Below are 27,054 nucleotides of genomic sequence, written 5' to 3'. Positions count from 1 at the left end.
CCCATAAAAACCCTAGAAGAAAATCTAGGTAGTACCATTCAGGACATAGGCATGGGCAAAGACTTCATGTCTAAAACACCAAAAGCAACGGCAGCAAAAGCCAAAATTGACAAATGGGATCTAATTAAACTAAAGAGCTTCTGCACAGCAAAAGAAACTACCATCAGAGTGAACAGGCAACCTACAGAATGGGAGAAAATTTTTGCAATCTACTCATCTGACAACGGGCTAATATCCAGAATCTACAAAGAACTCAAACAAATATACAAGAAAACAACAAACAACCCCATCAAAAAGTGGGAAAAGGATATGAACAGACATTTCTCAAAAGAAGACATTCATACAGCCAACAGACACATGAAAAAATGCTCATCATCACTGGCCATCAGAGAAATGCAAATCAAAACCACAATGAGATACCATCTCACACCAGTTAGAATGGCAATCATTAAAAAATCAGGAAACAACAGGTGTTGGAGAGGATGTGGAGAAATAGGAACACTTTTACACTGTTGGTGGGATTGCAATCTAGTTCAACCATTATGGAAAACAGTATGGCAATTCCTCAAGGATCTAGAACTAGATGTACCATATGACCCAGCCATCCCACTACTGGGTATATACCCAAAGGATTATAAATTATTCTACTACAAAGACCATGCACACGTATGTTTATTGCGGCACTATTCACAATAGCAAAGACTTGGAATCAACCCAAATGTCCATCTGTGACAGACTGGATTAAGAAAATGTGGCACATATACACCATGGAATACTATGCAGCCATAAAAAAGGAAGAGTTTGCATCCTTTGTAGGGACATGGATGCAGCTGGAAACCATCATTCTTAGCAAACTATCACAAGAAGAGAAAACCAAACACCGCATGTTCTCACTCATAGGTGCGAACTGAACAATGAGATCACTTGGACTCGGGAAGGGGAACATCACACACTGGGGCCTATCATGGGGAGGGGGAAGGGGGAAGGGATTGCATTGGGGAGTTATACTGATATAAATGATGAATTGATGGGTGCTGACGAGCACACCAACATGGCACAAGTATACATATGTAACAAACCTGCACGTTATGCACATGTACCCTAGAACTTAAAGTATAATAATAAAAAAAAAAAAACAAATAAGATGATTTATGCTGAACACTGCTTTCCTTTTGAGAATCTAGAATTTTGATATGTGCTAGGTACAGGGTGCTAATACTACCACTTCCCAATAAGAACCTTGGATTCTGAGTTTCAAATGGGCTTCCCTAGGCAGAAACACTGCACACATGGTACTGCATTTTTAGTTTTATTTATTTTTTGCTGCTGGAATAGGGAACAATTATGTGTCCCCTCACCAGGTGGTGACAGCATAATGAAGCCTATGCATGGATTTCTCTAGATTCCACCTTATATCTTTTCCCCTTGTGGGTTCTACTGTGTATCCTCTGGCTATAATAAACTTGAGCCTTGGATGCTTCTAGTGAATAATCACATGTTTGTATAATCTTTAAGACTCCACCTGGAACACATGCTTTCTAGTAGACCCATAATAATCAAAGAAGAATGGGAGGGATACGATGACTGTCTTAGACCAGCACAATTCATCCCTTTGGCCTAGGGATAGGTTTACTCCACCAACTGCACACACATTTTAGGTTCTGGGACTGATTGGGAAGGGACTATATATGTGTGCTGGAGAGTGATGTTAAAGCCTGTAACGGTACCTAGCACATAAAAGGTGTGCAGTACATACATGAGGAAAGAAAGAAAAAGAATGAAGAGGGCAGAGCAAGATTTTGGCTCCAGGTGTCATTCTTTCCAAAGCCTAGATCTTATCCCATGTGCCACATGCCACCTGCTTTGTGTTGTTTCCTCTGAATGCTATTGGGGGGATCATATAACAGGGCTTTTAAAAGGACCATACGGTATACACATGAGCAGGTTCTCTGTCAGTCTACACGCGATGGTGCAAGGCAAATTTACTTTGTCTACTTGGAAAGTGGATAGAATAGCATCTACTTCCATCCCATCTGGTGTTATGACTGGAGTCATATTTTGGACTCCAGTGAGTATTTTGGAAACACTTCTGAGTTGGTTTGGATGGGAATTTTAGTCTGTTTGCTTAAACAATCCCTGCATCAAGCCAAAATAATTTCATTTTGAGAATTCTTGCTTTTGGTATCTTTGTATCCTAAGTAAATGTTCTTCATGAGGAAAGTTAGGATCTTGCAGGCAGTGTTTCCTTTGTTGGTTGAGATGCTGGGGAAATTGCCCAGGACAGTGGGACACGAGGATAGGGTACTGTTAACCTAATGCTGAGAGGAGAGTCAAGTGGGATCTTGCACAAAGTAGGACTGTCTGTGCATGAGAGGTAACAATAGTGTACCAGGAGGAAATACAACACACAGCACTCAGAGGATATTTACAGTGGCTTTTTCCTAAGTTTGCTGTGACCTCTGCCAAAAATAATTATTTGGGGGTCTGTTTATGAAAGAAATGATGACATCATTTTGATTCATAGGATATCACTTTGAAGACTGATCTTAGATTTAAGCCGGTCCAGGACCTTAATTTTACAGTTAGATAAACTAAGGCCCAGAGAAGGCAAGGGACTTGTCCAACCTTACAAAGGAAATTAATGTCAGGACCAGAATGAGAAACTGATCTGCTGACTCTCAACTACCAGTGCTTTCCCTAGAGACTACCAATTGCAGAGTGGGTAGTAATAATATTTCTCTAAGATTATGTAGGTCTTTACATGACTTTTCAAGGCATTTTCAGAGGCAGATCTGTATTTTAGTTGTCAGGAGACTGAAGTACAGTGTGTTAAAGGGAGTTACTAGGATTTGAGCTCAGTTCTTCTAACTAACTAAATATTTTTGATTTTTACACTATTCTGGACAGTGGAATTTTAGCAGTTATAACAACAATTATTATGACTGCTGCTCTCAGAAGGCTTTTGGCTGCAATGAACAGAAAACCCACTAAATGTAGTTTAAGTACTAGGGATTGATTTTTTTCATCCAGCAACAGCAAGCAATCTGGGCAGCTTCAGGGTTGAAGAATTTGGCAGCTTAATGACATCATCACAGATGTCATTTCCTTCTATCCTTTTGTTCTGTCATGCTATCAGTAGGGTTTTCCTTTACAGTCACAGGATGCTTTAAATTAGCATGATGATCCTAATGACCAAGAGGCTTGTGGTTGCCTTATTTACCAATCACGGAAAACTTTCCAGGCAGTTAACCTAGAAATACTCTTCTCAGGTCTCAATGGCCAGGATTGGGTCACATGTTCATTCTTAAGCAATCACTGGTAAACAGAAAAGATTAACATTGCATTTGGACCAACCAGGATTCATTCCCTGAGACGGGGTGGTAGGGTCAACTGCTGCAGAAAGGTAACATGCCCAAGTTTATACAGCTGGAAAATGACAAGGAAAGGAATGAAACCCAGATCTGCCTGACTTCACAAGCAATGTTTTTAACCACTGCACTCATTCTTGTACCCATGCTCTCTCTCTTCTCCCCATCCTTTCCCCTCTGCAGTATCATTTGCCAGATTCCCAGCCTGCATGCCTAAGTTGCTTTGGCTGGTGATTGCAGGATCGCCTCCTTGCCAGGTCAATGTCAGCAATCAATCCCCATCTCCTGGGCATGAAAACCAGCCGATTAGAGCTGTAAGTAGGTGTTTAACAACACAGAGGCAGCCAGAGCGTCAGTCAGCAATTTTTTCCTCTGGCGGCTGGGCATTAGCAAATATGCTGAGAGAGGCACCCCTGTTCCAGCTGCTGGGAGGAGGGAGTCTCACCACAAAAGATGATTTGAGAAAAATAGAATGACAGGATGTCAGAGATAAAAGGACCCCTAGGCATGGCCTAGACCAGCTCCATCCTTGTATTGATGAAGAAACTAGGGTCCAGAGTAGGGAGGAGATTGTTTGGGGGTCACACAGAAAATAATAGTTGGATTCAGAACTCAAGACCAGAGCCTGGACTAATCCAATACTATTTCCAAGACGTTTCAAAGCCCAACCCTCTATTCTAGTGCTCTGTAATTTCCACCCATGAAATTAGTTTCTTAGTGAAATGACATCTGAAAAAACAAAGGCATTTTGGACTCTATTGTCTAATCTCAGGTGCCTCCTGGCAATTTCCAGAGAGAAGTGGCCACTAATATGGGTTAATTGCTCCAAAGAAAGTCCTGTCAAGTCCTTAGCTGAAGACAGGGCAGCTATCTGTAGCAAATTCCCATTCCTGTCCAACTTCCTTCTTCCGTTCCAGCCACTTTAGTCTTTCTGGTTTGATCAATCAGAACAAGTCCTGGTGAACTGGAAAAATCTAAAGGTATGTGAACCTTGGAGCCCCACAGTCTAAAAGAGAATGTTCTCAACTTGAGAGGAAAAACTTAATAAGCAGGTCAGAGTGCAAGGATTCCTCCTGACATCTTAGGATGACTTGAGATCCCCATATTTCTAATAAATCATATATATATGGGTTTGGGGAAAACATAAGAATTTAAATGGCATTTGCTAAATGCTAACAAGAGTGATAATAGTAGCAGTTGCTATTTTGACCCCTACTCTGTGACAAGCACTGCGCCCAGCCCTTCACATGCATTTTTTTCCTTAGTCTTCACAATACATGACACTTTTTATGTCTATTTGTTTATTGTTTATCTTCCAAGATTAGAAAGTCTGCTTCACAATCATGGGAACTTTTTTTTTTTAAACACAATATCCCCAACTCCCAGAACAGTATCTACCACATAATAGGTGCTCAGTTAATATAAACTGAATTCACGAAGGGACAGTACGCTGATGACGTATGTATGGTTGTTCTTCATTTTATAGGTATGACAACTGAGGGTTAGAGGCACTAATTTGTCCAAGGTAACTATATCAGTTTATTTTTGGCTGCAATTAATAGAAAACCAATGGATGTTGGTTTAAACAAATAGTTTTTTTTTTTTTTTTTTTCTGCAACAAGTATTCTGGTGGTACGGTAGATGAGGATTCCACTTCAATGATGCCGTTAAGGACCCAAGTTTTATCATTCTGCTGTGCTTCCCTCTGCCATCCTCAGTCTGTTGGCTTTTGAATTTGTGCTTGTATGCTCATGCTTACAAGATGGTTATGACCTGAAGTGTTTGCTTCAGGCAGCAAGTTTGTGTTCAGGGAAGAAGCAAGAGGATAGAGATAACGCTAATTACATGTATCTCTTTTATTACAAAAAGTGAAAGTCTTTCCAGAAAACTCAGGCTGATTTCCATTTAGATCTCATAGGCCAGACTTGTGTGAAATGATTACCCCTAGCTGCAAGGGAGGCTGGAAGAAATGAGTACAGCAGACACTTGAACAACATGGGGGTTAGCAGCCAACGCTTTGCACAGTAAAACTTCTACATAGAAATTTTTTACTCCCCCAAAACTTAACTACTAACAGCCTACTGTTGACTGAAAGCCTTGTGGATGACTAACATATACTTGGTGTGTTACATGTATTATATACTGTATTTTTACAATAAAGGTGCAAAATAAAATGTTCTTAAGAAAATCAGAGAAAATATATTTTCTGTTCATTAGGTGAAAGTAAATAATCATAAAAGTCTTCATCCTCATCATCTTCATATTGAATAGGCGGCGGAGGAGGAGAAACAGAAGGGTTGATCTCTCTTGAGGTGGCAAAAGTGGAAGAGGTGGAGGAAGCTGAAGAGGAGGCAGGAGGAACAGGCACACTGGTATAACTTTTATTGAAAAAAATCTATGTCTATGTCTAAGTGGCTCTGTGCAGGGTAATTAAGGCTCAGTTGTATTCGGCTTTCTCTGGTTCCATAGAGAGGCAGGAAAGGGATGTAGGGATTAACAATAGGTTTAAGTTAGTCAACAAATGTGTCTGCTACAGTCATGCAGATAGCAGTGATAGAGGCAGGACTGGGACACAGGCTCGTTTGCGTCCAATGTCTGTGCTCTTATCAACCAAAAATTAGCTGGCCTGACTTTTACTCCTGATCTCAATAGAAAATGATCAACATGGGAATGCTTGTTCTGTTCTGAGTCATTTTGAGTCCTAGTTTCTTTATTTGCAAAATGAAGAACTGGGTTAAATGAGGTCTGTACTCCCTGCTAGCTATAAGATTATATAATTTTGTGTCTCAGTCTGGCGAATGCCCACTTTTAAAAGTCTTATTTTTAACCAAATCAAAATCACCATTACAGCGGAGTAATATATTTCCCAAGGTCCAAATGCATAACATGGAATTGATTTTTTTGGAGTTTGTTTTCATAGATGGTGGTGTGTGTGTTTTTGTGTGTCCCTTTGAGATATCTGATTTAGTTTGAGGTGGTGAATAGAGATTGATTTTTGTCTGTGGTGATCTGTAAAGCCCAATTGTTGTTGAGGTTCCTACTTAAATAGTTCTTCCTCCATCTTCTCCTTTTTTTGCTCCCTTAACAGACCAGCCTGGCGGAGGCCTTATGTTTCAGGGTTTGATTTGATTTTCTATTGCTTCTTGCTAGCAGTAATTCTCTTCGCAGGGCTGAGAATTACTGCTAATAAGAAGCAATAGAAGATTGCTTCTTGGGGGACATGAGTGCTGGTCCCATGTGTTTCACTAATCAACTGTGGAAAACTGAAGAAGTCCTTCTACTTCTCTTGGTATCTGTTTTCTCATTCATACAATAACCAGGTTAGATGAGATAGTCTATATCTTAGGATCCTCCTCCCAGCTCTGATGTTTACATATCTGCAATTGTAAGGGGACAAAGCAGATTCTAATTAATGAGCAGAAGAACACATTAGCCTTGTTTTCTTCATTTACTAAATGGTTATAAAGATTGAAAGACAAAATAGAAAATAGTAAACATATACATGACATAACTACTATTTTAAATAAGTATTCTTAAAATTCCAGGCCAGACATTTATTTGTTTGTTTTGAAAATATACCATTGCATTTAGAAAATTCAGAGCGATGTTTTGGGAGTCTCAGCAAAACGTGACACCAAATGATGTGGAAATAGCATTGGGTGTTGAAACAGACCAGTCTGGGTTACATCTTAACTTGGTCATGTTACGGCTTTGTGACCTGGGTCATGCTGTTTATTCTCCAAGGTTCTTTTCTGAAAAATCAGGGTTAAATATATTGATATCAAAAGATTATTGTGAGGGTAAAATAAGCAAATTTATGAAAAGCATTCAGCACAATGGTTGGCACGTGGTAAAGACTCAGTAGAAGCTATTTTTAAATCCTTCTTCCTTATTGATGCATCTAGAACCAAACAAAATATTTGGCTATTTTCAGTTTTCCAGGTGAACATTTTCTTCTCTGGTGGTAAAGCTGCTTTTGATGGGACTAGACATAAAGCCTGATGCATCTTTACTGTATTTGCCATCTGCAGTTCTGTTTTTTGAGATGGGGTAGAATGAGTGAATCTTTAGCCGGCAGGACCCCTACCTTCTATTCTTTCACTTAAGAGATCTGAGACATTAGGAACATCATTTAGTTCCTCTCTTCTTTAGTTTGCACATCTGCAAATTTTGATGGTCATTTCAGGGGGCTTTTATTAGCCTTCTAATAATTTGAACATACTTGGCACTTTCTAGAACATTATGAAAATATCAGTTATCAGTTCTGTTATTAGTTCACCCAACTATCTTTAAATTGGTCCCCTCTTGTTCCAATTCTTTCTGAACTTCAAGGTCAAAGTCTTTCCACCTGTTAAGGGAAACCTTCCACCTCAACTCTTTAAGATCTTCCCCAACTCTATTCATAGCCCTTGCTGCTTGGCTCACACTCTGTTGGTGATTGGAATAGCAGCCATATAGGGTTTGGGTTATTTCTCCCTGTTTGTACAACATTTCTCCCTGACTTGATATTGATATTGCCTCTTTCACATTATTCTAAGTCTTTCATATCCTGTATCCATGCAAATCTCTTAGAGGGCAGTTAAAAAAATACATGTTGGCTGATTGGTTTTCTGTATGTGTGCATGCATGTGTTTCATTGTTCAGCCTGACTGATTTTCATTTAGGAAAAACATATTTTTATTTAAAATGTATTTATTTCTTTGGGAGGTAATATCTGCTCATGACCCCAAATTAAAAAGATCCAAAGATTATACTTCTGTGAAATGTGTTCCCCCTCCCCTCTCTCTTCCCTGGTTCCCTCCCTAGAGGCAACTGAGAAATCGTTACCAGTTCTTTGATGGTCCTAGCCAGAGCTGGTCTGTATATTCCCTTTTCCTTATAATGGTAAGTTTATCTTATACATCCTTGTGTTTCTACTTAATGTATTGTGTATAAATATCTATTATCTTCCTTATCAGTCTAAAAAGATTTTAGGGGTATTTTATAGTTTATTTAAGCAATCATCTTTTAAATTAAAAATTTGCAATGAGGTAATTGTAGATTCACATGTAGTTGTAAGAAATAATATGGCAAGATCTCATGTACCATTTATCTAGTTTATCTTAATGGTAGCATTTTGCAAAAGTATAGTACAAAATCGCAACCGGGTTACTGACATACAGTCTACCAATCTTATCCAGATTTCCCCAGCTTTACCTGTATTTGATATGTGCGTGAGTATATGTACATTTTGTTGTGTGTATACGTGTTCAGTTATATGCAATTTCATTACGTGCAGATTTGTGTCTTTACTACCACATTCAAGACGCTGAATGAGGATCTCTTGTGTTGCCCTTTTATAGTCACACCCACTTCCTTTCACCTCTTCTCTGTCCCAAACCCTGTCTACCACTAATCTGTTATCCATTTATAAACTGTTATTAAAAAATGTTATATGAATAGAATCCTATAATATGTTACCTTTTGGAACTGTTTTTTTTTTTTTTTTTTTTTTTTTTTTCTCACTGAATGTAAATCCCTGGAGACTCATTCAGATTTTTTCGTTTTTATTACTGAATATGCACGGTCATCCACCACATAACATTTTGTTCAGCAATGGACCACATATACAATGGTAGTCCCATAAGATTATATTTGTGCATTTTAACTGTGCTTTTTCTCTCTTTAATTATGTTTAATTACACAAATATTTACTACTGTGTTGCAGTTGCCTCCAGTATTCAGTACAGTAACATGCTGTATAGATTTGTAGCCTAGAAACAATAGGCTAAACCATAGGGGCTAGATTGTAGTAGGCTATCCCATCTAGGTTTGTGTAGGTACACTCTGATGTTTGGACAAAAACAAAATCACCCAACAATGCATTTCTCAGAATGGATACCCATCGTTAAGTGATGCATAACTGTATATATGACTGTATCACGGTTTGTCTCACCATTTATCTGTTGAAGGACATCTGGACTGTTTCCAGTTTTTTATTATTATGAATAAAGCTGCGATGAGTATTTGTACACAGAATATTTGTGAACATAAGTATTTAATTTTCTGTGATAAATGCCCAAGTGTGTGACTGCTGGTTTGTATGATAATTGCATTTAGTTTTATAAAACACTGCCAAGCTCTATTTTTTACAGTGGCTATACCATGTTATATTCCCACCAGCAATGTATGAGTGATCTAGTCTCTCTGCATTTATGCTGGCAGTTAGTGGCATTACCAATTTTTATTTTAGCCATTCTGATTGGTGTATAATGATATTCCATTATGGTTATAATTCACATTTCTCTGATGGCTAATGAGCAACTTTTTACGTGCCTTTGTCATCTGCATATTCTCTTATTTGAAATGTCTGCTCATGTATTTTATCAATTTTCTAATTGGATTTTTTTTTTACTATTAAATTTTGAGAGGTTCTGATATATTTTAGATACTAGTCCTTTATTGGATTTGTGGCTTGCAAATATTTTCTCCCTGTCTGTAGATTGTCTTTTCATCTTTTCCTATGGGCTTTCATAGAGTGAGAGTTTTTAATTTTGATGAGATCCAATTTATCAATTTTTCCTTTAATGAATCATGCTTTTGAAGTCAAGTCTAACAATTTTTTTCCTACTTCTGGATCCAGAATATTTTCCCCCATGTATTTTCCCGAAAGTTTCATAGTTTTACATTTTATGTTGAGGTCCATGTCCTATTTCAAGTTAATTTTTGTACGTAATACATGATTTAGGTTTATTTATTTATTTTTGCCTATTGATCTTCAATTATTCTAGCACCACTTGTTGAAGAAGCCATGCTTCCTCCATTGAATTACTTTTGCACCTTTATGAAAAGTCAATTGTGTATATTTGTATGGTTCTATTTCTGGATTTTCTCTTCTGTTTCACTGAGCTATGTGTCTATCCATCCACTAGTATCACACTGTCGACTACTATAATATATAATAAGTCTTAGAATCAGGTAGACTTACTCCTTTCACTTCATTCTTCTTTGCCAAGATTGCTTTAGTTATTCTAGGGACTGTGCCTTTCCACATGAATTTCTATATTTTTATTAGAGTAACACTAGCAGCTATAACAGATAAACCCAACTCTCTCTATCTCCAGAGCCCATGTTCTGGTCCACCACTCTAAATATCACTGCTTCGCAGCAAAACACTTAACATGCAACACAACATTCTTCATTACTGTTGGTTGCTTATCTTTCTTTCTCATCTTCTAGACTGAACAACTAGAACTCAAGGGTTATGTCATATGTACTGTACTATTCTGAAGTCACCATACCTTAGGAATAAAAAAAAACTAATGGTGGAATTTTACACACCTGGCTTTCATCCTAAGGATGTAATAAGCATCAAATGAGCAAGCAGAGGTGAAACCACTTTTGTCAGCCTAGAGCAGGGTTTCTTAATCTTGGCAGTATTGTCATTTGGAGCCGGATAATTCTTTGTTGGAGGTTGTCCTTTGTATTGTAGGATGTTTAGCAGCGTCCATAGCCTCTACTTATTGAATGCCAGCAAGCTTACCCCATTCCCCCTGACTGTGACAACTAAAATTGTCTCCAAATATTGCCAAGCGTGCCCTGGAGTATACAATCAACCATGGTTGAGAACTGCAGCTGTAGAGTGATGGATAGAGACTTCAAGCATTGTTAATTATATAACTACTTTGAGAGGGAACAAATAAGAAGCAAAAAATCATATAAGTGTAATTCCAGAGGGTGCCAGAGATGATGACTCCTGTGAGGAACAGAAGATAATACATGAGTGGAGACAGTGCCAAATACAGCATCATTTCTGGGCAGTCATATTTCCTGTGGGAACAATCTGTATCCTAAAGAAAGATGGAGAGATCAATCTTCTTGAGGAACCCTTCCCCCATGACCCAGGAGAGTAGGGTTTTGTAGTTCTTGCCAATTCCTAGTTACAGATGCTGACGGGAGGGAGATCTCAAAGAAATATGAAGGATACAGCTTATTCAACAAGGTCAGAGATATATAGAATTGCATGGATGATAGGAAGCATTTAGTCAACTCTCCCATTCAAGTGCCACACTGATCTGTCTAGTATTCTTTTTTTTTCATTATTTTTTATTTTTATTTTTTGAGACAGAGTCTCACTCTGTCATCCAGGCTGGATTGCAATGTGTAATCTTGGCTCACTGCAACTTCTGCCTCCCAGGTTCAAGCGATTCTCCTGCCTCAGCCTCCTGAGTAGCTGGGATTACAGGTGTGCACCACCACGCCCGGCAAATTTTTGTATTTTTGGTAGAGATGTGTTTTCACCATGTTGGTCAGGCTGGTCTTGAGCTCCTGGCCTCGTGATCTGCCCACCTCAGCCTCCCAAAGTGCCTGGAATTATAGGCATGAGCCACCGTGCCTGGCCCTGTCTAGAGTTCTTAATTCTATTAGCTACTTGACCTTGAGCAAATTACTGATTTTCTCTGAGCATTTGTTTCTTCCTTTCCTTTTTGATCCCAGAAGATTATCTATTTCATTAATGACATAAAAATAGTTGTGAACAAGACTAATTATTGTATTACCCAGAGTTCCATGTGCTTTATGTGTAGGACTTCATTTAGGCTTATAGCAGTCTCATACATCTTGATACCATCTTGTTTTATAGACAAAGAAACTGAGGATGAAAAAGGTCTTAAACCCAACTCTCTCTATCTCCAGAGCCCATGTTCTGGTCCACCACTCTAAATATCACTGCTTCACAGCAAAACACTTAACATGCAACACAACATTCTTCATTACTGTTGGTTGCTTATCTCTCTTTCTCATCTTCTAGACTGAACAACTAGAACTCAAGGGTTATGTCATATGTACTGTACTATTCTGAAGTCACCATACCTTAGGAATAAAAAAAAACTAATGGTGGAATTTTACACACCAGGACCCAGCAGGGCAGCATGAGGGCATGGAAAGAGCCTGAATGAGACAGAAACATTGATCTTTTTAAGCAGCAAGTAACTAAAAGCTATTCATAGACTTATAAAATAGGATTAAGTGGAAACTGAGAAGTCATCTGTTTCCAGTGCTTTGAATTTTAATATAAGAAAAGGAAAGCATAGACAGGTTAGGTACTTGTTTATGCTCATACTCTGTTAGTTGCAGACCAGGGTTGAGACTGGACTCTGGCTTCCAGTTCAGTTTCCTTCCATTGTATCAGTGGGATGCCATGTAGTGTGATGGATTAGAGTGTACCGTCTGAAGTCCTGTGACCTGGGCTGTGGACTGAGATCAGAGAAAAGATACTTAACTTCTGTGACTTTCCTTTTCCTTACCTGTAAAAGGGAGTAACAATAGTTCCTATTTCAAAAGATTGTTACGAAAATTAAATGAGATACAGTGCAAAAAGTCTTAGCACAGATAAGGCAACTTACTACATGCTTATCATGTAGTAAGGTCTCAACAAATGTTAGCTATAATTCTTATTATTTAAAAAATAATTTTAGGGAGATTTCTGGCTAGATGTTTTTGTGTTTTTTTCTTAGAATGTAACATATGTTCTTTTAAAGCATTTTACATACAGTAAAATTTACTCTTTTTTGCATATAGTTCTGATGAGCTTTTGGCAAATACATGCAGTCACATAATCACCACCACAATCAAAATTCAGAATGGTTCCATCACCCCAAGAAATTACTACTTTTTTTGCCCTTCTAGTCAATCCCACTCTACTCTCAGACTTGGAAACCACTGATCTATTTTCTATTCTTGTAATTTCGCCCTTTTGAGAATGTCATTTAAATGGAACCATATAATATGTGGCCTTTTGAGTCTGTCTTCTTTCACTGAGTATACTATGTGAAATTTATCCACATTGTTTTACATGTATATGTGTTTATGTATGTGTGTGTGTGTGTGTGTGTGTATCAGTATTTCTCTTCGTTTTATTGCTGAATAATATTCCATGGTATAGATATATCACAGTTTGTTCATCTATTCAGCAGCTGAAGGATATTTGTGTTGTTTGTAGTGTGGTGTGATGATGAATAAAGCTTCCATAAACATGTACAAAGTTTTAGGTAACTATAAGTCGCCATGTCACTCAGTGAATATCTAGGAGTATGATTGCTGTGTTGTATGATAAATGTATGTTTATTTTATAAGGAACTGCCAAACTGTTTTCCGAAGTGACTGTAACATTTTATAATTCTTTCCAAGATGTATGGGAATTATAAATTGTCCACTTTCTTGCTAGCAGTTGGTATGGTCAGTCTTTTAAATTTTGGCCGTTCATAGAGGTGTTATCTCACTGGAGCTTTAATTTGAATTTTCCTGGTGATTAATGTTGTTGAACATCTTTTTGCTTGCTTATTTGCCATTGATATATATTTGATGACGTATGCGTCCAAACCTTTTGCCCATTTTTTATTGGGTTATTCATCTTTTTAGTATCAAATTTTGAGAATTCTTTGTGTACTCTATATCCAAGTCCTTTGTTAGATACGTATTTTGCTAATATTTTATCCCAGGTTGTGGTTTATCTTTTCACTCTCTGAACAGTATTTTTTTATGAAGTAGAACTTTTGAATTTTGGATTAGATTTGAATGAAATCCAGTTTTCACCTTTTCTTTGATAGATCACGGTTAAGGTGTTGTGTCGAAGAAATCTGCCTAATCTAAAATTGTAGAGATTTTATCCTATGTTTTATCTTAGAAGTTTTATAGTTTTAAGTTTAACATTTATGTGTATAATACATTTTGGCTCAATTTTTATAAGGGATGGGAAGGATGAGTTGAGGGCTTTTTGGCATGTAGATATTTAGATATTATTTTTGTAAAGCTAGTTACAATGTAAATAACGTAATGCTATTACAATGGATGCAGCTGCTGTGGCCGATATATCACTCATCAGTATCTTAGGGGATTGATGATTTCTGCTACTGTAATTGTGATTATAGTTATGATTATCCATCTGTTTGTCCATCGTCTTTTCTCTCAACAAATGATGCCTACTATGAAACAGTCACTGTACTAGGTGAAGAATTATCAATATTATTGACTATGTCCTCAAACATCCCAGGCTAATTAAGAAGGATAATTACAGAGGGGCACAAATTTATAATGATTATAATCCAGGTGCAATGTCTATTTGTCAGTCTGATGAGAAGTTAATTTTTTGGATATGAGATGGGAGGAAACATGAAACCTGACAAAGTCAATTCTTTTAATTTCATAGCTCACTTCAGATCCTGGGGACAAAGTAAGCAAGTTTTAATTAAGCCCAAACCATCTCCAGGGACTTTGAAAGTGTCTTGTAAACAGTCTTGCTAGTGGATCACATACCCAGAGACAGATAGAATTCCAAGAAGAAATTGTTTACCTATCTTGCTTTTTCTCTCTTCTTAGTAATGCATTGACTTGTCTATTTGAATATCTATAAATAAAACTTCCCCGAAGATAATTTTAAAAATGTACTTGACATCTTCAGGCCCATATCACATCAATTTCTTTCCCATGTATGGAGTGGTAGAAAGCACATGGGAATGAACCTGTGGTCCCTCTCAGCAGGGAAACTATATGGTATACATTTTTATTTCTCTTTACCATAGTTCCCTTATCTCTAATACATATAGTGCCAGCCTTTTGGGTTTTACTAACTTCCAGAGTTATCTTAATTGGATATTAAAGAAATTAAGACAATGACTGTTTTGCTAGAATATCATCTTGCTTTCCAAATATGGTAGGTGAGATACTTCCCATTGCATTAATTCCTGCACCAACAGCACTTATGCAGTGAGTAGTCTCTATATGCCAGGCACTTCACTAGGCTTCAGAGATACAATGGTGAATTCAAAACAGACATAATCCTTGGAGCTTATTGGTTAGTAGGGGAGTGAAACTAAAGCTGATAATCAGAAACATAAATGTACAATTACAAACTATATTAAGTTGTAGGAAGTTATATGCTGACTGAGTCTCTAGATCATCTGACACATACCCAATACATTTTATGAGTTGTCTCTTTTCTAAATAATTCTGTGGTTGGTTATAAAAGAAGTGTATGTTTATTTTATAAGAAACTGTCAAACTGTTTTCCAAAGTGCCTATAATATTTTACAAGTGGGAAGGAAAGAGTTGTTTCTCAACTAAGAATGAAGAATATTATCACCTTGTCTCAAAAGATTTGGGAAATACAATAAAGTAGCTTCAGTGACCTGTCTTAGATATACCATGAAAAGTCAATATCATTTTGCTACCAAAAACACTAATAACTTAGAGAGCAAAGGTAATATCTGTTTTCATTTCTGTAGTAAGACTTAAAGAGCAGGAGCTGTTTTTTTTTTGTTTGTTTGTTTCTTTGTTTTTTTTTTTTTTGATATGCTCTCTTTAGAATTGATTCTCCAGTGCGAGAGTCTCCTGATGACTCAGAATCATCATCATGAACAGTGATCTTTTGGTCTGTAGGATTCGTTTGCTGGAAAGAGCTATGTGTCCCCACTCTGAATGTCCCCTGGCTACAATTTCCTGAGTTCTTGTATTCGCTTTTGTGTGTGTTTCTGTTTTTTCCATTGCTGCTATCTCTCAACCTTGCTGTTCTCAGTGTGTTTGCTTGTAATAGCTCCTCTACTCCTTTTGATTTTTTATTTCTAATCTGCTATGGTTTGGGAAATAATAAAACCATGTTCATTAGAATTGTTTGCTAAATAAGAACGGGCTCTGGGAGAAAACAGAAATTCTTTCCCTTTTGCAATGTGTATCAGTTTTATGCATGAAGGATTTTGTATGCTTGAATGTCTAATTTTAGGTAGTATTAATAGTTTAGGTCATCAGAAAAGTGTCTTTAAACAAATGAGGTGATTACTATAAATTAGAGAGTCTGGTAGCCAATTAAAAACCTGTTATATTTGCATGGTGCTTTTCACTTTTTAAAGTGTTTTGTTTTGCCTTTTAGCCTACTTTATCTTGTCTAAACCAGGGTGGGGAGAGATAAGATGGATATTATGAGGAAACTCAGACCTGGAGATATGATTTCCTTCAAGCTGTTGGCAAATTGTTGACGTATTTATGGCCTGAACACAGGACTCTTGACTCTTAGACTGAAGATTTTAGGAGGACAGGAAGAAAGAATAGAACTCAAGAAGCTGACATTTCACCTTAACCCACGTAGGTGAACTAGCAACGGAAATCTCAAGTGTTTGAGGGGAGAAAACATAACTTCATTTTGGCCAGATCTGAATTTCTAGATATGCTTGAATCACTCATAAAGGCACAGTGATCTTTTGGTTCCTTCAATATTTTAAAGTCTTATTTTGTGTGTCAGAGCAAATTCATCAGTGACTGCCATGTATGGAAGTTGGTGAAATGTCAGAAAAAGGATAGAAAATGTGAATGAAAGTAAGAGCTTCAAAATTAGGTTGCCATATCTGATAAAGAGAAATGCAGCATGTCATGGTTTTGACATTAATTTTTTCCTTTCATTTATTTGTTATTTGTTGATATTTATGAATATTTATTTGGTGACAGGTACTATGCTCTTAGGGTTTAAAGATCAACAAAGCATGGCACTCAAGTTGCTTACACATTAGGAAGGAGGGCTGATAAAAATGTTCTCAAATTAGATTGTTGAGATTGCTCTACAAGTGTAAACACATGTTGATTCATTAAATTGTATGTTTAAAATTGGTGAATTTTATGGTATGTAAATTATACCTCAACAAAGTTGTTTAAAAAGCCAATTAAAAAGCACATGATGAGAGCCACAATATGGGTAAATTCAGTGCTATGGGAATTTGAACACCACACCCAAATTCAGAGAGACAGAGAGAGCCTCTAGAAGGCCTCCAGAAGAAGTGATATATAACCAGAAACCTAAAAAATGCATAAGGAATACTGGGGCACAGAGTAGAGAAAGACTGAACTTGGCAACAAGAAGAACATGAGCAAACATCTGAAACTGAGTGAGAACATGCCTGGTGTACATAGTGTAAAAGGTAAATAGTTACAGAACTCAGCGTAGGAGGAAGAGTGACAAGAATTTAGGCTGGAGAGAGGTACGGTAGTTTAGCATTAGGACCTTACATATCATGAAGAGGAATTTGCAATTTATTTTAAAGGCCATTTGGAGCTAAATTAAAAATTTCAAGATATGAGAATGTCATGAATAAATTTGACCTTTGAATGATCAGTCTGGCTATAGTGAGGTCATTTGTTTAGGAAGAGAAAGCCCAGAAGAAGACCAGCAATGCAGCTGATTCTATAAACTCATGGAGTGGATGTGAACTATGTAGATGAATTAAAGAAGATGGTAAAATTAGCATGCCAAATTAAATTGTGGGAGGTAAGGAAGTTACAGATATTGAGGATAGGCCAGGCATGGTAGTTCACGCCTGTAATCCCAGCTCTTTGGGATGTTGAGGTGGGTGGATCACCTGAAGTCGGGAGTTCAAGACCAGCCTGGCCAACATGACAAAACCCCATCTCTACTAAAAATACAAAAATTAGCTGGGCGTGGTGGTGCACACATGTAATCCCAGCTACTCTGGAGGCTGAGGCAGGAGAATAGCTTGAATCCAGGAGGCAGAGGTTGCAGTAGGCCGAGATCATGCCACTGAACTCCAGTCTAGGCAACAGAGCTAGATTCCATCTCAAAAAAAAAAAAAAAAAAAAGTATATATGTATACACACACACACACACATAATATATTTATATATATACATACATATAATATATTTATATATATGATAGTTCTTAGGTTTTTTATTTGGGCAGCTATGTAGTTGAATGTGCAATTTGCTGAGAGAATGAATGCTGGGTATAGGTTAAACTTGGGAAAAAAAAAAGAATAGTGAATTCAGCTTTGGGCATTTTAAAATTTAGGTGCTTTTAGGGCATTTAAAGTATACTAAGCAATTAGATAGATAAGTCTGATGTTCAAAAGAGAGAGATCAAGGCTGGGAATATAGACTTAGGTAGTTAGCAGCACATATGTGATGATCAGAGTTATGTGACTAAATAGGGTTTCTCTGAAAAAGAAGAGGATTTGAAGCAAGAAGAGAAATGGACAGCAGTGAACAAGATAGACAGAGACCTTGTCCTCAAGGAACTTATATTCTAGTGGGCAGAGATTAAACATGTAAATAAATAAGAAAATGACATAATCCAGGTACCAAAAAGCACTTTAAAGAAGAGAAAGTTGGCTGGGTGTGGTGGCTCACACCTGTAATCCCAGCACTTTGGGAGGCTGAGGTGGGTGGATCATGAGGTCAGGAGTTCGAGACCAGCCTGATCAACATGGTGAAACCCCATCTCTACTAAAAATACAAATATTAGCTGGGTGTGGTGGCACATGCCTGTAGTCCCAGCTACTCAGGAAGCCTCCTGAGTAAGGAGAATCGCTTGAACCCAGGAGGCGGAGGTTGCAGTGAGCCAAGATCATGCCATTGCACTCCAGTCTGGGTGACAGAGTGAGACTTCATCTCAATAAAAACACAAAAAGCAAACAAACAAAAAAGAAGATAAAGTCAATAAAAAGCAGAGAGGCTATTTTATCTAAGGTGGTCAGGGAAGGTAACGTCCGTTAGGTTAAAACCCTAGTGGACTTCAAAATTCACTGGAAGAGTGGAGGAAGAGGAGACTTAGAAGGAGATTTAGAAGAAATTGCTGGACTTGTGTGAGGAAAATGAGGAATTACAATTACATGGAACTAAAACAAAAAAGCACCATTTCAAGGATGATTAAGTGTTCAGTGTTGCGGAGATATTAAGAACGGATCTTAGAAATGGAATGAAACTTGGCCCTTGGATTTACTGACAAAGAGGCCATTGGTGTCCTTGGTAAAAGTAGTTTTAATGGAGTAATAGAATGCTGGATGACAGTGGAATGAAGAATGCACAAGAGAATAGGAGCTAAGAGAAAGAAAATAGCTGATGTAGACACATGTTTTAGAAGTTTGGCTCTGAAGAAGAAGGGAAAAGTAAGATGTCAACTGATATGTGAGAATAGGATTTTCTCTTTGTTTTTTAAAAAGAGATCAGATAGATTTTCATATGCCTAAATACTGCAGGAATGGATCTAGGAGAGAAGCAAGGGTTGCTAATACGAGAAAGAGGAGTTAAAAGGTGTGCAGGAGACAAAGTAGTCCTAAGCTTCCATCGTCTTTATGGCAGATTATGTGCTTTGAGTGAACATCAAGGGAGTGATGGAGTAGGTGATTTGGGAGGTCAAAAGAGGTTTGGATAATCTACTGTTTTAAATGTGAAAGAGCATTAAACAGGGAGCCACTGGAGAATTGCCAGGAAGCACTAGAGGTGATAGATTTGTAGTGATGCTAGACTGGATTTTTTTTTTTTTTCCAGTACACAAAGCTGCCCTGCTGTAGAGAAAAGAAGTCTGAATGTTGAATTAACTCAGGATTGAGGCTTTGGATGGGCAAAGATAACTCAGAACTTTGATTGAAAATCAAGGATTAAATGAAAAATCGGTCTCACTTGGATGTATGTGCAAGAAAATGCAGGAAGAGACGTCCAGAGGGGATTCCAGGACCAAATATTTCAAAAAGGAAGAGGAACAAGATATCCTGGGCAAAACAGTTACGAGGGGCAGAAGTACATGACTCAAGAAGTAGAGATAGAAGTCACTGAAATTCAGGAGGTAGACACATGGAGAGGCCAGGGTGTTGAAATGAAGTCCAAGCTCTTACCCCTTCTAGCCATGTTATCTGAAGCAAGGTAGTCTATCAACAAATACTTCTTGATTGCCTACTTAGTGCCGGGTAATGTGGACAATAGTGAACAAGATAGACAGAGGCCTTGTCATCAAAAAGCTTACATTCTAGTGGGCAGAGATTAAACATGTAAACAAGTGAATAAATGAGATAATCCAGGTACCAATAAGCACTTTAAAGAAGATAGTGTCAGTAAAAAGGGGAGAGGTTACTTTAGCTAAGGTGGTCAGGGAAGGCCTCTCTGAAGGGAAGATGCTGTTGAACCTGAGTAATGGGAGGTGGTAGTCATGCCAAGAACTGTGGGGGAGAATACACCAAGCAGAAGCAAGTACAAAAGGTCTACCACAGGGGCAAGATTGGTAAGTTCAAGTGGCAGAAAGATGAGCACAGTTGACATGTAGGGAATGAGAAGGAGAGTGTTGGATTTGATGTCAGAGATAGGTGGGTTGCATGATTTAGGACCTTCACTGGTCATTCAAGGGATCTTAGGTTTTGTTCTGAGTGTGATGAGGAGCCACAGGCAGGTTCTAACGGGGATGTGTCTACTGATCTATGCTGCAGTGTGAAGAGTTAACTACAGGGAGTTGGAAGTGGAGAGAGGAAGACCACTAAGGAATTGGTTGCAATTTCTGAGGCAAGAGGCAATGGTGACTGGGGCTGGGCTGTTGGCAGAGGAGATGCTGCAAAACGGTGAGATTCAGGATGTATTTTGGAGGTATAACTGATAAAACTGCTAATGGGTGGGTGGGATAAGAGGAATAAGAATAAGAGAAGATGAAAGGATCACTCCTGTTTTAGACCTGAGAAATGGGTAGATAGTGATAGGGAGGGGGTGGGGTAAAAATCAATAGTCCTATTTTAACAATGTTAGATTTGAGGTACCTACCACTTCTTTATGTACATGTAGTGCAGGTGGTTAGATATTTGTTTAGATTGCATGACAATTGTCAGAACTAGAGTTATAGGTTTGGGGGATTTGGAACCTTAGGTAGCATTTAAAACCATGGTGCCGACTGAGATCATATCAGGACGGAGAATTGGGAGAAATAGGACGACTGAGGATTGACTCCTGGAGTACTGCAACATTTAGAAACTTTGAAAAGAAAGGAGATTCAACAAAGGAGACTGAAGATTCAGGAAAGCAGCAAATGAGTCTGGAAGAAAATGAGGAGCATGTGGTATACCAGAAGCCAAGGGAAGAAAGTCAATCAGATGAACTATTCCCACTCCCTTCTTGGGCAGAGGGTCACAGGGATCCAGGCTGAGCAGGAAGTCAGGGAAAGGAGATTTGGGCCTTGCTATCCCTAATAGCTCTCTTCCTTTCATTCTCTGTTCTAACTTCTGTGGACCTCACCTTTGAGGAAGAAGATCAACCTATTTTAAGAAAGTCCTGTACAGACATGAACAAAAATCATTTGAAGTAGAAAGTAGTATGTCATTAAAGAGCTTCAGATAAAATCTCATGAGGGTTTTTGTAATGTCTTTCTGACAGAAAAATGCACACATTCATCACTCAAAAGCTGGGCCTCAAACATATGAAAATAGGAAAAGCATCTTAGCCAGAGGAATTAGCATAAGCGAGGCTCAGAGGAAGAAACTGGCAGCCTGGGTGTGAAGGATCCCAATCCATTCACTTTGGTCGGCTCACAAACTGTTTACTTGATCAATTCTGTGCTCCACCCATGCCCACAACTCACACAAGAGACATTCAATGCAATGATTCTTTATCATAGATAAAAGTATAGATGAAGCCAGAAACTCAGAAGCTTAGCATTGCATTGCTGGAATCCTCCACCAGTACTTTTCCCTCTCCAACCTTTAATCCAAGTTTGTTAAAATCCTTTAAACTGCCGTGGTCTCCCATGAGGAGAGGCAGCAACAGAAATTGTACTGAAACCCTAAGTCCCCAGTGACCTAGCATAATCAAATGGACATATTTCATTAAACAAATGTCTCTGCCATCTGCTATACTCCAATTAGGAATGCAAACACTGCATGTTCTCACTCATAGGTGGGAACTGAACAATGAGCTCACTTGGACTCGGGAAGGGGAACATCACACAATGGGGCCTATCATGGGGAGGGGAGAGGGGGGAGGGATTGCATTGGGGAGTTATACCTGATATAAATGATGAATTGATGGGTGCTGACGAGTTGATGGGTGCAGCACACCAACATGGCACATGTATACATATGTAACAAACCTGCACGTTATGCACATGTACCCTAGAACTTAAAGTATAATAATAAAAAAAAAAATACCAAAAAAAAAAAAAAAAAAAAAAAGGAATGCATGAAGAACATATTTCTCAATTATGTTGGAGAAGATTTCTGGGCTCAAAGGCCCTAGCAAACAGCCTTTCCTCCAGCCGTGCCCAATGGGGAGACCTGCCTCTGGTGTGTGGTGGCCCTTATGTTTTTTCCTGTCTTTCCTCCGAACTCCACCACTAACTTTGTGTTATTACTGCATTCCCTTTAGGATCAGAACCAGTGTGGTCCGGCATCCCAAACAAACATCCTACATGCTGGTTTAAAATTATTGTATTGATTATTTAACAACTAATGTTTACTGAAATCTTTGGTATGGCCAGGAGCTGTGATAAGCATTTTACATGGATTATTTAATCTAAACTTTATACCTTCTCTGCAAAGTAGGATCCCCACTCTATGAGGAAACTGAGGCTCAGTGATCTTAAATGACTTGTCCAAGGTCTCATAGACCGAACCTAAGCAGCCTGACACCAGAGTTCATTTTTTATCCAGTGTGCATTATAAGAAGTACTATATGGTAACAAGGTATGATATGAGTATGATATGAGTGCCACCTGCCTCTAGGAACTTTTTATGTGGATGGAACAGGGGTTTAGTCAGGATGGATGGAGACAAAGGAAGTGCTAAGTATAGGTAGAAAATGCAAGAAATTACCCCTTGAATTCCAAGTCAAGACACTGCTATAGTGTGCTTGAATCAAAACAGTGGTATAGTATGCTTGCACCTTATATCCTATCTGAAGTGTGACTGCAGAACAACCTGCCATATCTGTTTACCCACCTCTGCCCTCTACTTCTAATCCTGTCTGTTATTTAACTAGCCCTTAGCCCTCGTTCATCCCATCAGGGCTCCTGATGCTGCTGGAGAAAAATTACACAATGTTGTGATTTTCCAGTTCTACAAATTCATGGGCATCCATCTCATCTACCTACATGCCATGGCCCAGCTATCCTCCTGTCTGTCCTTAGTCCCTCATTGTTCAGAATTTGTTTCTATCAATCTTCATCATCATCTCCAAGCCTCTGATATCACCACCTTGTCTTTGCTGTGGGAAGGTGGCTTTGCCATCTGCTTTATGTGGAAAATAGAGGTGACCCCTCCAGCTACATGCACTTACTATTAGCTTCTACCCTTGGCTCATTCCCTCTTATCTAGGTTAAATCGTGAGATTATTGATATTTACTTAGGACATTTTATAATCTAGCTACTACGGAATGTCTACATGCATTAGCTCATCCAAGCCTTAAAACCACCTCATGAGAGAGGAGCTACTTATTATTATTTATTTTTAATTGACAAAATCATATATATTTATGGTGTACAACATGATGTTTAAAAATATGTACACATTGTAGAATGGCTAAATCAAGCAATTAACATGTACATTACCCCACATACTTCTTTTGCGTGTGTGGTGAAACACTTAAAATCTACTCTCTGCAATTTTAAGTGACCAGTATGTTGCTATTGTAAATCTTTGAACTTACTCCCCCTAATAGAAACTTTGTATTCTGTGATCAATATCTTCCCTATCCAGTGGCCCCCTCTCTTCCTCTCAGATCCTGGTAACCACTATTTTACTCTGTGTTTTTGAACTTGACTTTTTAAGATTCCACATATAAGTGAGGTCATGCAGTACATGTCTTTCTGTGCCTGGCTTATTTCACTTAACATTCCGTTCTTCAGGTTTATTCTTGCTGTCACAAAGAAGGGATTTTGTTTTCTTTTTAAAGGCAGAATAGTATTCCATTGTGTATATGTATCACATTTTCTTTAGTCATTTATCCACTGATGGATACTTTAGATTGATTCCATGTCTTGTTAACTGTCAATAGTGTTGCAACAAAAATGGGAGAGCAGATATCTCTTTGACCACTGATTTCATGTCCTTTGGGTATATACCCAGCAGTGGGATTGCTGGATCATATGGTAGTTCTATTTTTGTTTTTTTGAGGAACCTCTATACTGTTTACCATAATGGCTGTACTAATTTACATTTTCACTATTAGTGTATAAGAGTTCAAGGGGAACTATTTTCAATCCTCATTTTGCAGAAGAGAAAATGAGGCTCAGAAAGGTTAGGTACCTATTTCTCAGGATTATGTCCTTATAGTGTTTATCTTCTCATTACATACTTTCTCTCTATAAAACTGTGTCTTCTTATATGATATCTGTCACCATCTATATGCCATGGCCTAATCAATATTTTCATCCTAGAATTCTCCTTGAGCTCCTGTTTATTTAGATGCCCAATGGGTGCCCACTGGCATCTCAAAATTAAACTTCACCTCCATTCTCATTATCATCAATCACTAGAGTTGCTCATTTTGCAATATTTTCTGTCTCCATGAATAATACCACTATTGGAATTTATGGTGAGATTGAGATAATATTATAGTGGTTGGTTATATGGGAAAAGCAGAATTCGATCCCCAGCTTTCCACCAGTCCCTACAAGAGCCCCAAAGGAGATTGATGCAAAGCAAAGGAATAATCTGGTTATTAATTGTGGTTTTAGACCCCATGACTGGTATAGAACTGAAAGTAAATCAAGCTGGGCTTATGAAGGATTCCTATCTCCATTCATAGATGAATTTGAGTGGTACTAAAACAAGATAGGTTGAAAGGTGTGCTTTGTTTCTAACCCAATACCCAAACTAGAAACTCCAATCTGACATGACAAGCCATATACAAATGTAGGAGAGACAGAGGACTTGTAGCCACTTGCTCTAGACTTTTATAGGCTGGGTTCTAGATGCTCTATAGACAGAGAAGGAGAAAAAATATTCCTTTCTCTAGGCTCGTGGGAGAAAGAGGGTGAGCCAGGCCTCCAGCTTTGTAGAATGAAACAGAAAAGGGAAGAACCTGTCTATTTTCATTACAACCTACTATGTCCTTTTTGAAAGCTTCTCTCACTGAGGCTGGGGTACCATACGATGCCCTGGAATTTAATAGTCCAGATCGGCATTCTTCTTGGGAATGGAATATCTTTTCTTGATCTCAGTCCTAGGGAAAAGTAATGAAGAGGCTTATGTAAAAAATAGCAAGAGATTTTGAATTCCTTCTTTCAGAAATTTTCCTTTTATATCAGTGCTGTGACTTTCTTTTTTCTTTTTTTTTTTTAACCTTCTCAAGCCTCAGTTTGTCCCTCTGTAGAATGAAGATAAAGCTCTACGTGGTACATAATAAACCATCTGTAAATGTAAATGTGTGGTGGGGTGGGGGAGTAGGAATGAGAAGGGTGAGGTACTAGTAGCTAGGGTGGTGGCTGTGGTTGTGGTCACAGTGGGTGACAGTAGTGGTTCTTGTGGTAGGTAATAGACATCTACTAGTTAGTTAGAATAGAAACCTGAGAAATGACCTGATTTTTAATCCTCTCTCTTGCTTATCACATTTAATTCATCAAAACATCTATACATTTCATGTCATTAATTTATTTCAGGTCTCATTGTCATTATCCATCATTTCTTTTGGCCTAAGAGGTAGAGTAACTTTGCCAGGACCACACAGGGAGGATCTAGTGCTGTCTTGGTCCTCTGGTCTTAGGTGCTTTCTCCTCTACCAGGGTAGAAGAACAGAAGTGCCAAGAGTGGGCACAACTGGGTTCAACTGTGGCCCCTGCACATACTAACTGTACTCTCTGGGTAACTTACTTGTCCTTTTACTGAACCAGCAAAGTGGATCAGAGTGTCAGAGCTGTCAGGGGCTTCCAGTTCTCTCATCCAAGTTCCTCATTTCAGAGATGAGGAAACTGAGGCCCAGCAAGGGGGAGCCATCTGCTTCAGCTCACTTAGTAAATGTGAGGCGTAGCCAAGCTCAGAACCCTGTTTTCTAATTTCCACTAGCTACTCTTTTAATCACAGTGATGTTCCACTGCCAGCATTAAAAAGAAAAACATTGAAAACAGATAAGATAATCATGGCACTTACCATATGGGGTTATTGTGAGGATTATAGGAAGTACTGGGTTTAAGAAATAAGTATTAGCTTTTTGGAGCTTTTGTAACAAAGTACCACAAACTGCATGGCTTAAAACAAGATAGATGAAATGTTTGACACTTCTGGATGCCGAAAGTTCAAAATCGAGGTGTTGGCAGAGCCTTGTTCTTTCAGATGGCTCCAGGGGAGCTGTTTTCCTTGCCTCTTGAAGCTTCTGAAGTTTGCTGATGATCTTGGCATTCTTGGCTCATAGACGCATGGCTCCAGTCATACAGCTGTCTTTTCCCCATGCGTTGTCACATCAGATTCCTTCTGTGTGTGTCTGTCTCTGTGTCCACATTCCCCTCTTTATAAGAACACCAGTCACGCTGGATTAGAACCCAGTCTAATTACATCGTTGTAATTTGACTGTCTCTGTAAAGGCCCCATTTTCAAATAAGGTCCCATTCTGAGATACCGGGGTTAGGACTTCAATATATTAATACCTTTCTATGGGGACACAATTCAACTGATAGCGAAGTACTTTGCTCAGCCTTGGGTACAGAGTAAATGCTCAGTAAATATTTTTCTTACCAAAGAGCCTCATCTATCAAAGCAGAGCCCAGCCCTGAGGAACAAGACTGACAGCTTTGGCTCAGCAAGGCTCACATTACTCAATTATACATTCAGCTCTGGAGGAAGGTGGCCTCTGTGTTCTCAGGGAACATCATCAATATTGTGACAGTCCGACATGTGTCAGCCACTGGGTTCCCCAGGGCTCCTTCTCTGGGGATCCTTCTGAAGTTGGAAAATTAGCCTCCAATCC

Source organism: Piliocolobus tephrosceles, chromosome 4 (assembly GCF_002776525.5).
Source record: "Piliocolobus tephrosceles isolate RC106 chromosome 4, ASM277652v3, whole genome shotgun sequence".
NCBI classification, from domain to species: domain Eukaryota; kingdom Metazoa; phylum Chordata; class Mammalia; order Primates; family Cercopithecidae; genus Piliocolobus; species Piliocolobus tephrosceles.
The sequence above is the reverse complement of the archived record's forward strand: the minus strand, read 5'-3'. Positions refer to the sequence as shown.